The sequence below is a fragment of the Canis lupus genome, chromosome 31 (genome assembly GCF_011100685.1).
Source record: "Canis lupus familiaris isolate Mischka breed German Shepherd chromosome 31, alternate assembly UU_Cfam_GSD_1.0, whole genome shotgun sequence".
Classification (NCBI taxonomy): Eukaryota; Metazoa; Chordata; class Mammalia; order Carnivora; family Canidae; genus Canis; species Canis lupus.
This window is the reverse complement of record NC_049252.1, coordinates 31317193-31333005: the sequence shown is the minus strand read 5'-3', so window position 1 is coordinate 31333005 and position 15813 is coordinate 31317193. Positions and strand designations below refer to the sequence as shown.

General features: G+C 39.7%; 1 long non-coding RNA gene across 3 annotated transcripts in view; it reads right to left on the bottom strand.

Annotated features, from left to right (window-relative positions):
• Positions 1–8130: 8130 nt before the first annotated feature.
• LOC106558096 overlaps positions 8131–15813 on the bottom strand; it is a 28929-nt gene continuing 21246 nt past the window's right edge. The window contains exons 3-5 of one of the 3 annotated variants that reach the window (XR_005382351.1): positions 12017–12599; positions 11775–11895; positions 8131–10972 (exon numbers count right to left, since the gene is read on the bottom strand). This is a non-coding gene — a long non-coding RNA (uncharacterized LOC106558096). The remainder of the gene's footprint in view (positions 10973–11774; positions 11896–12016; positions 12600–15813) is intronic. The other 2 variants (XR_005382349.1, XR_005382350.1) reach the window with 2 other exon arrangements.

Here is a 15813-nt window from a genome sequence, read left to right as displayed (position 1 = left end):
TATTAAATTACAAAGAAACCTCAACAAATTCCAAGAAGTGAAACGGAAACCACATTCTCAAGCCAATAAAGCTAAAAATAATAACGTTGAATAAAAAAATATTAATATCCAGCCTATCAGAAATGTTTTTTTTAAAGTCTGTTTTTCCTTGTTTCAAAGAGGAAATCAAACTAGAACTGCAGCATATCTAGGAAATTACAATAATGAGGATATTATGTATCAAACCCCAAAGGAAAAGGTCAAAGCTGAAGGCAAAGTAATAATCATATCCTTAAACACATCACACGAAAATTAATCAAGCATTCTGGGAGAAAAAATAACTAGAAAAGTTAATACAAAATTTAAAGAAAACATAAGGGGGAAAAAGCCAAAAAAATTGATCATGAATTCAAGATTTAGGGGCTTTTTTGAAAAAAAAAAAAAAAAAAGAGCACAAAGTAGTTTGATTACTTTAAAAAAAAAAAAGACAGGGATGGGAGAGCAGACGTACATAAAATCAAAATTAAATAGGGAAGTAATTACAAGCAATATGTTAGCTAACTCTATGCCAGTTAATTGTCTTCTGGGGAAATATATCTCAATAATACTGAACTGAGGAACAGGTGAAAAAGTTAACTCAGCAATTCGGGTAAAAATTATAAAAAATTGTCAGTGAATTATTCCCCCATGAAGGACTCATACTCAGATGATTTGATGGCAATTTTTTTCAAACTTTGAAAGCATACATGCTTCCAAGCCTATTTAAACTATTCAAGGGGGATCCCTGGGTGGCGCAGCGGTTTGGCGCCTGCCTTTGGCCCAGGGCGCGATCCTGGAGACCCGGGATCGAATCCCACATCGGGCTCCCGGTGCATGGAGCCTGCTTCTCCCTCTGCCTGTGTCTCTGCCTCTCTCTCTCTCTCTCTGTGACTCTCATAAATAAATAAAAATTAAAAAAAAAATAAAATAAACTATTCAAGGGCATGGAGAAGGAAGGAAAGCCTCCTGATTCGTTCAGGTGCCTATTATTTACCTAGAGTCTTTCTGGTCTAAACTACCCTTCTGGGGTCCTCTGGACACCAAGACTAGGACCTGTTGGCCATTCAGATTCCGACCAGAGGTGCTGAGACAGATGAGTCTCAGTAGCTGTAGCTGGTTCTGACATCCGGGTTCTCTTGGTACACCCTGTGGTAGCCTCACCGCACCTGTTCAGCGGGGTTGGTGGCAACCAAGTCGTGCCCTGCACTAAATCCCTCCAACACACACAGCATGGCTTCTCTTTTGCTGGCTGGACCTGACTAATACAAACCCTGATAACAAAGCCATTTAAAAATATCACACACACACATACCAAACAGTAGACCTATCTCAGTATCTGTTATTAATATTGATATAAATGAATAATAAAATACTAGCAAATAGATCACATTAATATCCATTATGAATGACATGAGTTCATTCAGAATAGATCAAAGAAGAAAAAAATACATTGAGTTCATTCAAAATAGATCTCAGAGGTCTCAGTATGTCAAGAAAGAAAATATGACCATCACAAAAAGAGCCCTTAACATTTGAGAAGCAGAAGGAAACAAAGTCAGAAAAAAAGTTCTTTTGTTTATATTTGCGTGAAATATCTCTGGAAAGACACTCAAGGAATTGAGAACTTTAACTGCTTCTGTGGAAGGAGACAAGGGTGGGAAGATGACTTATTATACTTTCTTACTATAGCCTTTTGTGCCCTTTGAATTTTGAACAGTGGAAATGCATTAAATATTTCAAAGTGTAATAAATTCGTTGAAAAATCAAGTATTTTAAAAATTTGAATAATAGTACTTTTTAAGTTTTAAAAATCTGAAAAAATAGTATTTTAAATGTTTTTAAAATGTTTTAAATTTTTGAAAAATAGCATTAAAACTTTTTAAATATTTTTTATTGCTGCTGCACGGCATAGGGAAGGTGGTCAATGGTATTATAATAGTGTATGGGAACAGATGGTGGCTACACTTGTGAGCACAGCATGGTCAGGTGTTGAGTCCCCATAGTGTACATACACCTGAAGCTAAGCTAACATTGTGAGTCAACTGTCCTTAAATTAAAAAAAAAAAAAAATGGCTGGGGTCCCCGGGTGGCTCAGTGAGTTAAGCATCTACCTTCAGCTCAGGTCATGATCTCAGGGTCCTGGGATTGAGCCCTGTGTTGGGCTCCCTGTTGAGCAGGGAGTCTGCTTCTCCCTCTCTCTCAAATAAATAAAATCTTTTTTTAAAAGATGACAATTTAAAGATTAGGTAAGTAATAGATACCTAGGTAGGTAGAGAGAGAGGTAGATGATAAACGGATGGATGGATAAAAAGCTTTCATGCAACAAGTAATAACCATTAAGTATTAAGATCGGTCAGGATCCAGTTAGCAACACAGAAACTACACCATTATTATAGGAGAGAGTGTTAATATAAGGGGCTAAACGGACATTGGACAACAGGACACTAGAAAAGTGGATGGTAGTAGGTAAAGGAAAGCGCCCATAATTACCCAGAACTTGTACACACATCGGGGTCCCTGGCATGGGGGAATGGAAGTTGCAGATGGATTTAGGGGACCATAAGATAGGGAGAGGATCTTGGAGTACCCCGGTGGGCTCAATGTAATCACAAGCATCTTTATAAGTGGAGGAGGAGGCAGGAGGGGAGAACCAGAGAACAGCTTGAGAGGGGCTTGGCTCGGTGTTGCTGCTGCTTTGAAGAGGAGCAAGGGGCCATGAGCTGAGGAATGCAGGTGGTCCCTTGAAGTTGGAATGGGTAAGAACATGGATTCTCCCCCAGAGCCTACAGAAGGAACCCACTCTACCAACACCTTAATTTTAGCCCAGGGAAACCGGTATTGAACTTCTAACCTCCAGAACTGTAAGATAACATCCTTGTGTTGTTTTAAGCCACTATGTTTGTGATAATTTGTTACAGCAGCCACAGGATGTTGATACAGGGACACTAGGTTAACGGGGAGAAAGTAATTGCATGAAACCGCTGTTCCCTGTTAGGTCTGGAAGCTTAGAGAACAGATCTGCCGAGCTGGGCTCAGACCTCTGCAGTGGGAGCCAGTACTCTAGCACCTCCAGAAGCCTGCGGGGCTGGCTCAGGCAATGCAGCCTGCAAGGGTGAGGGCCTGTAAGCCAATGCCACCAGGAGAGCAAGCCAAGGAAGATACAAGTCTGCCCTTTTTCAGGCTCACAGTCTTCTCTGTGCCACTGCTAGCAGAAACTAAGTTTTCAAAGCATTAATGTAATAGTGAGCATCCTTGTCTTCTGATCTTGGGGAAAAGCTTTCCACCTTTTTCCATTGAATGTATTAATTGTGGGTTTGTCATATACAGTCTTTATGATGTTAAGTTATGCTCCTTTTAGCCAATCTACTGAGGGTTTTTATCATAAAATGATGTTGTAAAAAAAAATGATGTTGTATTTTGTCAAATGCTTTTCCTGCATCTATTCAGATGATCATGTGATTTTTATCTTGCATTTTATTAATGTGATGTGTTACATTTATTGATTTCCATTTGTTGAACCATCCTTATGGCCTAGAGATGAATCCTATTTGGTCAATGTGTATAATCCTTCTTATGTGTTCTTGAATTCAGTTTGCTAGTGTTTTTTTGAGCATTTTTACACCTGTATTCATTAGGAATATTGGTCTAGAGTTTTCTTATCTGGCTTTGATAATGCTAGCTTCTTAGAATGAGTTTGGAAGTATTTCTTCCTTAATTTTTTTGGAGGAGTTTGAGAAGGATTGGCCTTAATTCTTCTTTGAATGTTTGGTAAAATTTGCCAGTGAAGCCACTGAGTCCTGGGGTTCCTGGAGTTTTCTGCGTTGAGAGTTTTGATTACTGATTTGGTCTCTTACCACTGCTATTCAATATAGCACTAGAAGTCCTAACTAGAATGATTTGGTAAGGCAAAGAAATAAAAGGCATCCACATTGAGAAGAAAAGAGTAAAACTCACTATATTTGCAGATTATATGATTCTGTATATAGAAAATCTCAAAGACTCAACCAAAAAAATTGTTGGAACTGATCGGTGATTTCAGTAAATTTGCAGGATACAAAACGAACATACAGAAATCAATTACATTTCTATACACTTAGGGTGAATAGCCTAAAAAAAATAAAAACTATCCAAATCACAATAGCATCAAAAACAAAATAATAAATTTAAACAAGAAGTGAAAAATCCATACAACAAAAACTACAGGACTTTGCCAAAAGAAATAAACACAAGCAAATGGAAGGACCTCTCCTCACAGATCTTAAGAATTCATATTGTTAAAATGTTTATATTACCCATAGCCCTGTATAGATTCAATAGAATTCCCATCAAAAATACCAAAATACCAAATACCGATACTTCACAAATAGGAAAAACAATCCTAAAATTTGTATGGAATCACAAAATGCTCTGAATGGCCAAAGCCATCTTTAGGAAAAACAATGAAGCCAGAGGTTTCCTACTTTCTGATTTCAAACTATACTACAAAGCTACAGTAAAGAAATTGTGGTGCTGGCACAAAAATAGACACATAAATCAATATAATAGAATAGATCCCAGAAAGCCCATTAAACCCCTACTTATACAGTCAGTTAATATTTGACAAAGAAGCCAAGAGCACCCAGTGGTGAGAGGATAGTCTCTTCAACAACTGGTGTTGGGAAAAGTGGATGAACACACAGAGAGTGATAAAATTGAACCTATTATCTTGCACCACTCACAAAAATTAACTTGAAGTGCATCAAAGACTTAAACATAGGACTTGGTACTATAAAACTCCTAAAAGAAAATGGAGGGGAGGAGCTCCTTGGCATTGGTCTTGGCAATAATTTTTTTTGCCAGATATTTAGCATAAAGAAAAGCAAAAATCAACAAATGGGACACATCAAACTTAAACACTTCTGCACAGCAGAAGAAACAACAAAATTAAAAGGCAACCTACAGAATGGGAGAATTTTTACAAACCATAGATTTGGTTGATATCCAAAATCTAGGAAGAACGCATACAACTCAATAACAATCCACTTTAAAAGTGGGCAAAGGCAGCTCCAGCGGTTTGGCGCCGCCTTTGACCTGGGGTATGATCCTGGAAACCGGGGATCGAGTCCCACATCAGGCTCCCTGCATGGAGCCTGCTTCTCCCTCTGCCTGTGTCTCTGCCTCTCTCTCTCTCTCTCTTTGTCATTAATAAATAAATAAATCTTTTTTTTTAAAAAAGTAGGTAAAAGAATTAAATAGCCATTTTCTTTCCAAAAAGACACCCAAATAGGCAACAGGTACATGAGAAGATGCTCTGCATCATTAATTATGGAAACACAAATCAAAACCACCGTGAGATATTACCTCCCATCAAAAAGACAAGAAATAGCAAGTGCAGGTAAGGATGTAAAGAAAAGAGAACACTTGTGCTCTATTGCTAGAAATGTAAATTAGTGCAACCACTGTGGAAAACAATACGGAAAGTCCTCAAAAAATTAAACATAGAACTATAACATGATCCAGTAGTTCTATTTATGGGTGTTCAAAGAAAATGAACCTATGCACCAGCATGTTCATTGCAGCATCATTTACAAGAGCCAAGATATGGAAACAATCTACGTGATTATCAATGGACAAATGGGTTTTTTTTTTAATTTTTATTTATTTATGATAGTCACACAGAGAGAAAGAGAGAGAGGCAGAGACACAGGCAGAGGGAGAAGCAGGCTCCACGCACCAGGAGCCCGATGTGGGATTCGATCCCGGGTCTCCAGGATCGTGCCCTGGGCCAAAGGCAGGCGCCAAACCCCTGCGCCACCCAGGGATCCCCAAATGGGTTTTTTAAATGTGGTACATGTACACAATGGAATATTATTCAACCATGAGAGAAGAGGACATCCTACCATTTGCAACGACATGGATGGACCTTGAACACATTATGCTAAGTGAACTAAAGCAGACATAAAAAGGTAAATACTGTGTGATATCACTTATATGTGGAATTTCTAAAAACCACACTTATAAAAACAGATAGAATGGTGGTTACCAGTGGTGGACGTAGGGAGGGATGGGACAGATATCCTTTAAAGGTACAATGTTACAAGTAGTAAATAAGCCCTAGAGATATAATGCACAGTACAGTGAATATAGACAACAGTATTGTAGTGCAATCATCCAAGTTCCTAAGGGACTAGAATGTAATTACTTAACTAAAAAGAAAGAATACTTATGTAATGTGATAGAGGTGCTAATTATCACTCCAATGGCAACCATAATATATAAACATATCCAAAAAATGTTTCCAGAATCCCAGCCCCATAACCACAAAGCTCTAGATGCAACTTTTGGAGCAAAGAGACAACGCTGAGTAACTGGCACAGAAACTTAGAAGTGATTACTGAAAATTTACACTTCTGAAACCATCATAAAAATACATTTTTTTAAAATCCCAAGGAATGGATAAACTGTGGTACATGCATACAATGGGATATTATTCAATCATAAAAAGAAATGAGCTATCAAGCCATAAAAAGACATGGAGAAATCTTAAATGCATACCGCTAAGTCAAAGAAGCCAGTCTGAAAAGTCTACATACCGTATGATTCCAAGCATATGGCATTCTGGAAAAGGCAAAACCATAGAAACTGGAAAGCCATCAGTGGTTGCCAGGGACTGGTGTGGAGGGGAGGAGGGATGAATTGATGGAGCACAGGGGACTTTTAAGAGCAGTGACACCACTCTGTAGTGGTGGATACAGAGGATGTACCACACAGAGTGAATCCTAATGTAAACTATAGACTTTAGTTAATGATGTATCAATATTGTTCATCAGTTGTAACAAATGGAGCTCACAAGGGAAGATGTTAATAGTAGGGGAATCTAGACAGAGGGCAGAGGAGAGCAGGGGCTGAGGGTGGTATACCAGGACTCTGTACTTTCTGCACAATTTTTCTGCTAATCTAAAATTTTGGGGGAAAAAATAAAGATTATTAATTAAAAAAACACAAAATCTCAGGGAGTAAACTTGAGAAATCTACAGAATCCATACGAAAAAATTTTTTAACTCTCCTGAGAAAAATTAATGAAAATCTGAGTAAATAGAGAATTACCTCATGTTTTGGGGTGGAATGACTCAATATGGTAAGGATGTCTTTTTTCCTGAGATCATCTATAAATTTAATTCAATCTAATAAAAGCTTTATTTTTTTAGAACTCGAAAAAACATGTTTTTAAATTCACCTGTAAGAATTAATACATGAGAACAGCCACATAATTTCTGAAGAGAAACAAGGAAGTTCATAACGTACAAGGAATTAAAACTATTTTAACCTATAGGAGACATCTCTTGTTCTTGCCATCCAGCATCCACTCACTCTTATCCTTCTCTTCTGGTGACACTGACCACTTTATTTTTATGCAACCAGGTTCCCTTATCTCAGCCCAAGTCTTTTGAGTGAAGTTGATTCCACCCTTGCATGGACTCATACTTTCTCAGAGATAGGAACATGACCAAGTCAATGCCAACAGGAGGCAAGGGGGCTTATGCTGCAGCCAGAGAGGGGTGTGGTAAACTTGGACGTGAGAAGACATGAGCCTGGTGTGACTGGCCAAACTGAGAACAAAGTCCACTGATGAGGGGGGAAAAAAGCATCTTGGAGACTGCTAGCACTCCTTTGTCTTTTTCAGTTCCTTGAATCGACATATTTCCCAGTCATGCAAACCAGTTTAAGATGGATTTTTCCATCACTGGCCACAGAAACACATCTTAATGTAGAACGCCATAGCAATTAAAACAGTATGGTACTGGCCCAGCAGTAGACAAATTCACAGATGGTTCATGGAACAAGAGAGAATATAGAAAAAGAACAATATATGGAAATGTGTTAATACAACTGGTTTCACATTAATTGGGGAAAGATAAATTACTTAAGCAATGATACTAAAGCAGCTGGGCAACCATTTGGAAAATAAGCTTGGCTTTCACCCTCACTTCTAATTACCAAAATAAGTCTTATATAGATGAAAGATTCCCTCCTTAAAAAAAAAAGAAAGGCAACTATAAAACCTAGAGGGAAAGGAGTCTTTTTATAATCTTGAGGCAACCAAGGCCTTTCTAAGCAGAAAAGCAAAAAATGTAGTCAACTTTGAATTCTGCATTTATTAGATAAGGAAAAAAAAAACACTTCAAAAATCAAGGAAAACCATAAACTGGAAAAAATTACATATGTAAAGGAGCTCTGATAAGTCAACAAGAACAAAGAGGTGAAAAGAAAAATGAGGGGGAAGATATGAATACACATGATCAATAAAAGAAGTAATCAATGAAATTCAAATGAAAGCAAGTATGTTTCATCAGCTTACGAAAGATTTACCTTTGTGTTAAACTGGCACATACATGGTTGGCAGGAGTTTGACTCAGGACCATTTAGTAGACCTTTGACAATATGGACTATAATTTAACTCATGCGTGCCTTTTGGCTCCGTAATTTCTAGGCCTTATAAAAAAAAAATACTATCACATGTGAGCAGAACATAGCACAAGATACCCATTGTAGCATTGTTGTCATCAGCAAAACAGAAAAAGGAAGAAAAAGGATGACCCAAGCATATGTGGTTAGGGGAATGGGTAAGTAAAGCACGCTAAATCCACCAGGCAGCCATTAAAAGTTTTTCTCAGGGTCCCACATGGCTTCCACTTTGCCAAAACCATTGGTCAGTTTTCTGTCTTCCTCTAACTGTCCCAGCAGTCGTGTCCCATGGTGGATCACTCCCTCCCGGAGCCCTCTTTCCTAGGCCTGCAGACACCAGGTCACCTTGTCCCTCCCCACGCACAGCTTGCCCTAGTGCAGCCTCCTTGCTCTTCTTCCCTCCCAGACCCAAATCTTTCCTTGACTTTCTTCTCTTCCTTGCCAGGTGATTTCATCCAGTCCATGATTTCAAAATTTCGTTCATATGCCGCCCTCTCTCAAATCTGAATCTCCCTGGAGTTCCAGGTATGCACAATCCACTGCCTCCTCAATTTCTCTATGCAGAAGTCTCCTAGGTGTCTCAAACAACATGGTAGAAAGAGAAGGGATTTACCCCCCAGAAGTGCTGGGCTTGGGGTGGGGGGAATGATGTCTTTATCCTCTTAGTCTCTCAGTCCTAGAACTTACATGTTATTCTTGTTTCTATCTTCTTAAACAATTAGTAAGACACTGGGAAGATGCTACTAGTTGTGGACCTGTTATCCTTTCTACCATTTGTTCTTACTAACAGAGAACTCCAGTTTTGTTTGGGAGTAGTACTCAGATAAAGACATTTCTATTTCCTAGCATCCCTCACACCCAGATTTGGACCAATCAAATATAAGCAGCAGTTTCGAAGGCTTCTAGGAAGTCATTTTAGCAGCTTTTTATCAGTGCCTGAAATACAGATGTGATGCTGAAGGTGTGCAGCCACCTTGTCACCATGAGGCAGCATATATAACGTAGCTGATTTTTATGTTTCAATCTTCCAACTGTCTGCTATTCACTTTGTTATATATAGTGGGGTGTCTTTTTTAAACCCACACTTTGAAGTTCACTTGACCAATTATCGTTTGTCCAAAAGACTGATATTAGCTGTCATCATATTACTGCATTCCAAGTCTGGCTTCTGGCTCCTCCTAAATTGGAAATTAGCTACAAACAGACTTATCGATGTCCCCAAAGCTCCACAAACCATGGGATCCTCTCCTGTTTCCTTCACCTTCCTGAATGCTGGTCTGCTGCAGTGATTTTTTTTAAGGAAAAAAGAAAATTCATAAATCTAAGAGCTGTCCCGACTGTCCAACAGTTGACACCAGCTCTGATCCCCAAGATGGAAAATGGGGAGGCAATAACAGACACATGCGGGAGAAACCTGGTTCTGGAGCTCATAAATATGCACGTCCAGGTAACAGTGAAATTAGCTGCAGGGTTTCATGTTTCAGAATGTCATTACAAATGGAGCCCACTTGTAAAAACACTCTTTCCACTGAGTATTAACACTGCCGGGGGAGGTGGGGGTCTCAGTTAATCCCTTGGACTTGTTACAAGTGAGTATGAAAAAGAACCTTTCAAATGGCATTTTATTGACTTTTAACATGCCGGTCACTGCCTTTTGGTTTTTTGCATTTCCATGGTCATTTCCTCTCTTTAACCTACTTTTTATCTCCAAGGTACATTTTTTTTTCTAAATAGACTAAAAAAGTCTGCAAAGGGCTAAATCCATAGCAGGATATAGGGGACATGTTGGCGGCAGAGCGGGAAATGTACTTGCCAGGGAATTGATAAAGCAATCTCTTCTGAGGTGTGATTTTGAGTTTGGAAAACAGCTCAAGTTTGTCTGGCAAGAGGAATAACATTGTGCAGGATGCTTTGATGCAGACACAGTCTCAGCAGGACAGCCTAGAAGGTGTTAGTGATACGCTGAGAGCTGCAGGCGGGGAGAGCCCACGGTTATATTTCACTCTCTCTTACTGGGACTTGTCAGGCCCTTAAACCACCTGGCTAATTCTTAGAAATCTCTCTCCCCTGAACCAGAGCTTTGGTTTCCACTTGATGTGGACACTTCCAAAAGGGGCTACCCATGGATAGCATAAGCCAGCTCAAGTTAAAACCGTAGATGACATTGGTGTGATTTGTTCAACAGATGTCTCTGTCCTTGTTTAAGACACAAAGACAATAGCCCTGTTTGCTCCCAACTGCAGGACATGGATGCATGGTACTCTCTCTAGTTTGAGTGTGGTAGAAGGGAAGCGGAAAGCCCACAGGCAGCAGAGTCATGTCCTGTCTGCCTGGCAGGGTTCCGAGTCTCAGGCTGGACTCTGGGAACAGTAGCCCCTGGATCAGATGAACATTAAGATGCTAGGGCTTCAGTTTCCTCCTCCATAATGAGAGTCCGACGACAGCAGCTCTGAAGTCCCAGCCGGGTCTCAACCTTCCATCCCGGTGCAAGGGGTGGGGGCCAGGGGGGCTGCAAAGAGAAAAAAAGCAGAAGGGGATGTGGTGCAGGAAGCAGCTCCAGGGGCCCTTTAAGATACCCTGCATCTCTCTCCATGGATGAAAGATTTTCAAGCACAGAATCACTGGATCCAGACAGAGCCTCAGGCAGATCTTTGGAATAACCAAATCTGCACCGGGACCTGGGCCTTCCAGCATCCCCGAATCAGTGAGATCTGGAAGGAAGCCTCAGAAACCTGTTTGAGATACACATAATCTTCACCTTAGAATTCTTCAAGTGGAAAAAAAAAAGAATTCTTCAAATGGGAACCACACTAAGCAAACTGCACGGGTGATAGTGGGAACCAGTAGGGGCCATAAGACCATGCCCAAGCACCAGGGATGGGTGTGTAAGGGGGATGGAGGGGTGCATGGTGGCTGAAGGGTGGGCAGATGGGTTGGTGGTGAGTGGAAGAGGAGAGGTAGATGAATAGGTGAATGCACGGTGGTTATAGGGCAGGTAGATGGTGCACAGATGGATGGATGTGGGATGGGATGTGGGTAGGTTGATGGTGGCGGGTGGATGAGTGAGAGGCTACTATAAAGAAGCTATTTTCAACAATTGCTTTTAGGGAGAAATGACCAGTGTTTAACAATGATTTACAATGATTCCAACAAACTCTCTGGCTCTAAAATAGAGTGAGAGGCAAGTGCTCCTTGTGGGTTTGATGTTTTCCAGCTTGCAGAGCTCACTCTTCACAGAATGTGGATCTTCAGCCAAGTTTTACCCTTTCCCGGCTGCCATTTGTACAGTCACACAACAGCGCCTGTCTTACCTTAATGGATAATTCACTCATTCAACAGTTGCATGCTTGGTATCTAGCTTTTGCCAGGCATCGTGCAACATGTTGGTCCTTTTTTTCTTCTTCCTCCAAATAAAAGGGAAATGCTTACAGTCTAGGGAAAGCAGACAAAAGCATACGAATGAATTTATAATCATAAACTGATCAATGCTATGAAGAAAATAAACATGGAGTAGTGAGGGAGAATGACAGAGAAAGAGGTTGGCGGAGACTACCTGAGGTTGGTGGAGACCACCTGAGGAGGAAAGACTGCTGCCTTCAGGCTGTAGCTTCAGAGAGCCAGTCAGAGGATTTAAAAATGCAAGGTATACAGATGGCCCATAAGCGCATGAAAAGATGCTCAGCACCATTAATCATTGGGAAATGCAAATCAAGATCACAGTGAGATAACACCCCACACCTAGTAGGATGGCTAAAATATGTTTAAAAAGGGAAACAAGTGTTGGTAAAGACATGGAGAAATTGGAACCCCACACACGTTGTGGGTAAGAAGGTAAGATAGTACAGGCTCTGAAGAAAAAGAGCTTGGTAAGCTTCTCAAAAGCTAAACACAGAATCACTATCTGTATTCATTTCTTAGGTCTGCCATACAAAGTACCGCAGAATGGTGGGGCTTAGACAACAAATACTTATTGTCTCTTAGTTCTAGAGGCTGAAAGTCCAAGACCGAGGTGTCGGCAGGGTTGGTTTTCCTGAGAGCTGTGAGGAAGAATCTGTTCCATGCCTTCTGGCTTCTGGAGACCTCTGGCATTCCTTGGCTTATGGATGGCATTGTCCTTGCATCCTCATATCTTCTTTCTGTGCATGACCAAATTACCCCGTTTTAATTTTTCTATTTTTTTAAAATATTTTATTTATTTATTCATGAGAGACACAGAGAGAGGCAGAGACACAGGCAGAGGGAGAAGCAGGCTCCATGCAGGGAGCCTGATGTGGGACTCAATCCCAAGTCTCCAGGATCAGGCCCCGGGCTGAAGGTGGTGCTAAACCGCTGAGCCACATGGGCTGCCCTAATTTTTTTTTTTTAAATAAGGACATAGTCTTGTTAGATTAGAACCCATCCTAATGATCTCATTTAAACTTATTTCTGTAAAAAACCCTATTTCCAAGTAAGATTCCATTTTGAGATACCAGGGGTTAAATCTTGAACATTATCTTTTCCAGGGGACACAATTCAACCCATTTTACCACAAGACCCAGCAATTGCACTTCCAGAGATCTATCCTCAAAGAATTGAAAACAAGGACTCAAAGAGATGCTGTACACCAACATTCATAGTAGCATTAATCACAATATACAAAAAGTGGAAGCAACCTTATTGTTATCAATAAATGAATAGATACTTTTGGAATGAGGCTAGAGGGATCATGGATTCTCTTCTGGATCTTACAGCAATAGGACCAAACATAAATGATCATCTCTACAAATTAAAGAAATAAAAATAAATAAATGAATAGATAAATGTGGTATATCCAGACATGGGTCATTATTAGAATGGAGCAATAATCCACTCCAATGTGGAAAAACTTCAAAACCATTGTGGTCAGTGAAACAAGCCAGCCACAAAAAGATAGTTATTGTAGGGTTCCAGTTATATGAAATACCCGGAATAGGCAAATTTAGAGCAGAGCTTGGTAGAAATGCCCCTTGGTAGTGAGCCTGGTGGCAGCCTCCACCCGAGAAGAGGGATGGAAGAAGCTCAGTTAAGCCTGGAAACTGCTGGTGGTGATGGGTGGGAGTCCCAGGCCTGGCAGGGGGAAAGACCCAGCTCTTAGAGAAAGCAAGATGATTCTTTTTTTTCCTTTAATCAAAGTATAGTTGACGTATAATATTATACTAGTTTCAGGTGTATAACCTAGTGACTTGACAACTCTATACATTACACAATGCTTACCACAGCAAGTGAGGATACCACCTGTCACCATAGTTATTACAATATTATTGACTATAAAAAAATAAAAGAAAAAAACAATATTATTGACTGTATTCTTTCTACTGAACCTCTCACCCCTGCAACTTATTTTTCTCATTTTCCTCTCTTTTTCCTTTTTTTTAGTTCAGCTGATACACAGCATTGCATTAGCTTCAGATATACAACATAGTGATTAGATAACTCTATACAGTGTGCTATGTTCACAAGCGTAGCTACCATCTATCCTGTCACATCACTATTACAATAAGATTGACTGTATTCCTTATGCTGTGCCTTTTATTCTTGAGACTGATTCATTCCATAACTGGAAGGTTCTATCTCCCTCTCTCCTTCACACATTTTGCCTAACACCCCATTCCCTTCCCCTCTGGCAACCATCAGTTAGCTTGTTCTCTGTCATAGGTCTGATTCTGCTTTTTGTTTTATTCTTTTTTAAAAATTTGACTTATGAATGGAATCATATGGTATTTGTCTTTCTCTGTCTGACATATTTCACTTAGCATAATACCCACGAGATCCACCCATGTTGTCTCAAATGGCATGATCTCATCCTTTTATGGCTGTGTAATATTCCACCATATATATTATACCACATCTTCCTTATCCATTTGTCTATTGATGGACACAGGTTGTTTCCATATCCTGGCTGTTACAAATAACAATACAATAAATCTTTTCAAGTTAGTGGTTTTGGGGATCCCTGGGTGGCGCAGTGGTTTGGCGCCTGCCTTTGGCCCAGGACGTGATCCTGGAGACCCGGGATCGAATCCCACGTCGGGCTCCCGGTGCATGGAGCCTGCTTCTCCCTCTGCCTGTGTCTCTGCCTCTCTCTCTCTCTCTCTCTGTGTGTGATTATCATAAATAAATAAATTTAAAAACATTTTTAAAAAAAGTTAGTGGTTTTGTTTTCTTTGGGTCACAACCCAGCAGTGGAATTATTAGATGATAGTATATTTCAATTTTTTATTTTTTTTCAATTTTTAATTTTTAAAGAAACCTCCATACTGTTTTCCATAGTTGGCTGCGCCATTTTACATTTCCACCAACAATGCACTGTTCCTTTTTCTCCACATCTTCTCCAATACTTTTTATTTCTTATTTTGATTTTAGCCATTCTAACTGGTATAAGGTGATATCTCATTTGGTTTTAATTTGCATTTCCTTGATGATTAATGATGCTGAGCATCTTGTGTCTGTTGGTTATCAGTATGTCTTCTTGGGAAAATGTTTCTACAGGTTCTCTGCCCATTTTTTAATTGAATAATTTGTTCTTTGGTATTGAGTTGTATAAATTCCTTATATATTTTGGATGTTAACCTATTATCAGAGATATTATTTACAAATATCTTCTCCTGGGGCAGCCCGGTGGCTCAGCAGCTTGGCGCCACCTTCAGCCCAGGGCCTGATCCTGGAGACCTGGGATCGAGTCCCATGTCTGGCTCCCTGCATGGAGCCTGTTTCTCCCTCTGCCTGTGTCTCTGCCCCCACCTCTCTCTCTGTCTCTCATAAATAAATAAATAAATAAATAAATAAATAAATAAATAAATAAATCTTTAAAAAAATATATCTTCTCCCATTCAATAGGTTGCCTCTTTGTGTAGCTATTGCCTTTGCTGTGCAAAAGTTCTCATTTTTGCATATTCTATTATTTTTGCCTTTGTTTCCCTTGCCTTGGGGGACCTAACTAGAAAATTGTTGACATTAAAGAAATTACTATTTGTGTCTTCTTTTAGGATTTTTATGGTTTCTGGACTCACATTTAGGTTTTTAATCCATCCCATGTTTGTGTATATGTTAGAAAATGATCTAATTTCATTCTTGTAACTGTCCAGTATGCCCAGTACTGTTTATCAAAGAGACTGTCTTTCCTCCATTATATTCATGTCTCCTTTGTCATAGATTGTCCATTTAAGATTGGGTTTCTTGTCTCTGTTCTGTTCTATTGATCTATGTATCTATTTTTGTGCCAGTACTATACTGCTTTGATTACTACAGCTTTATGGTGCATTTGAGATCTGGGATTGTGTTACCTCCAGATTCGTTCAGTTTTCTCAAGATTGCTTTGACAACTCGGCATCT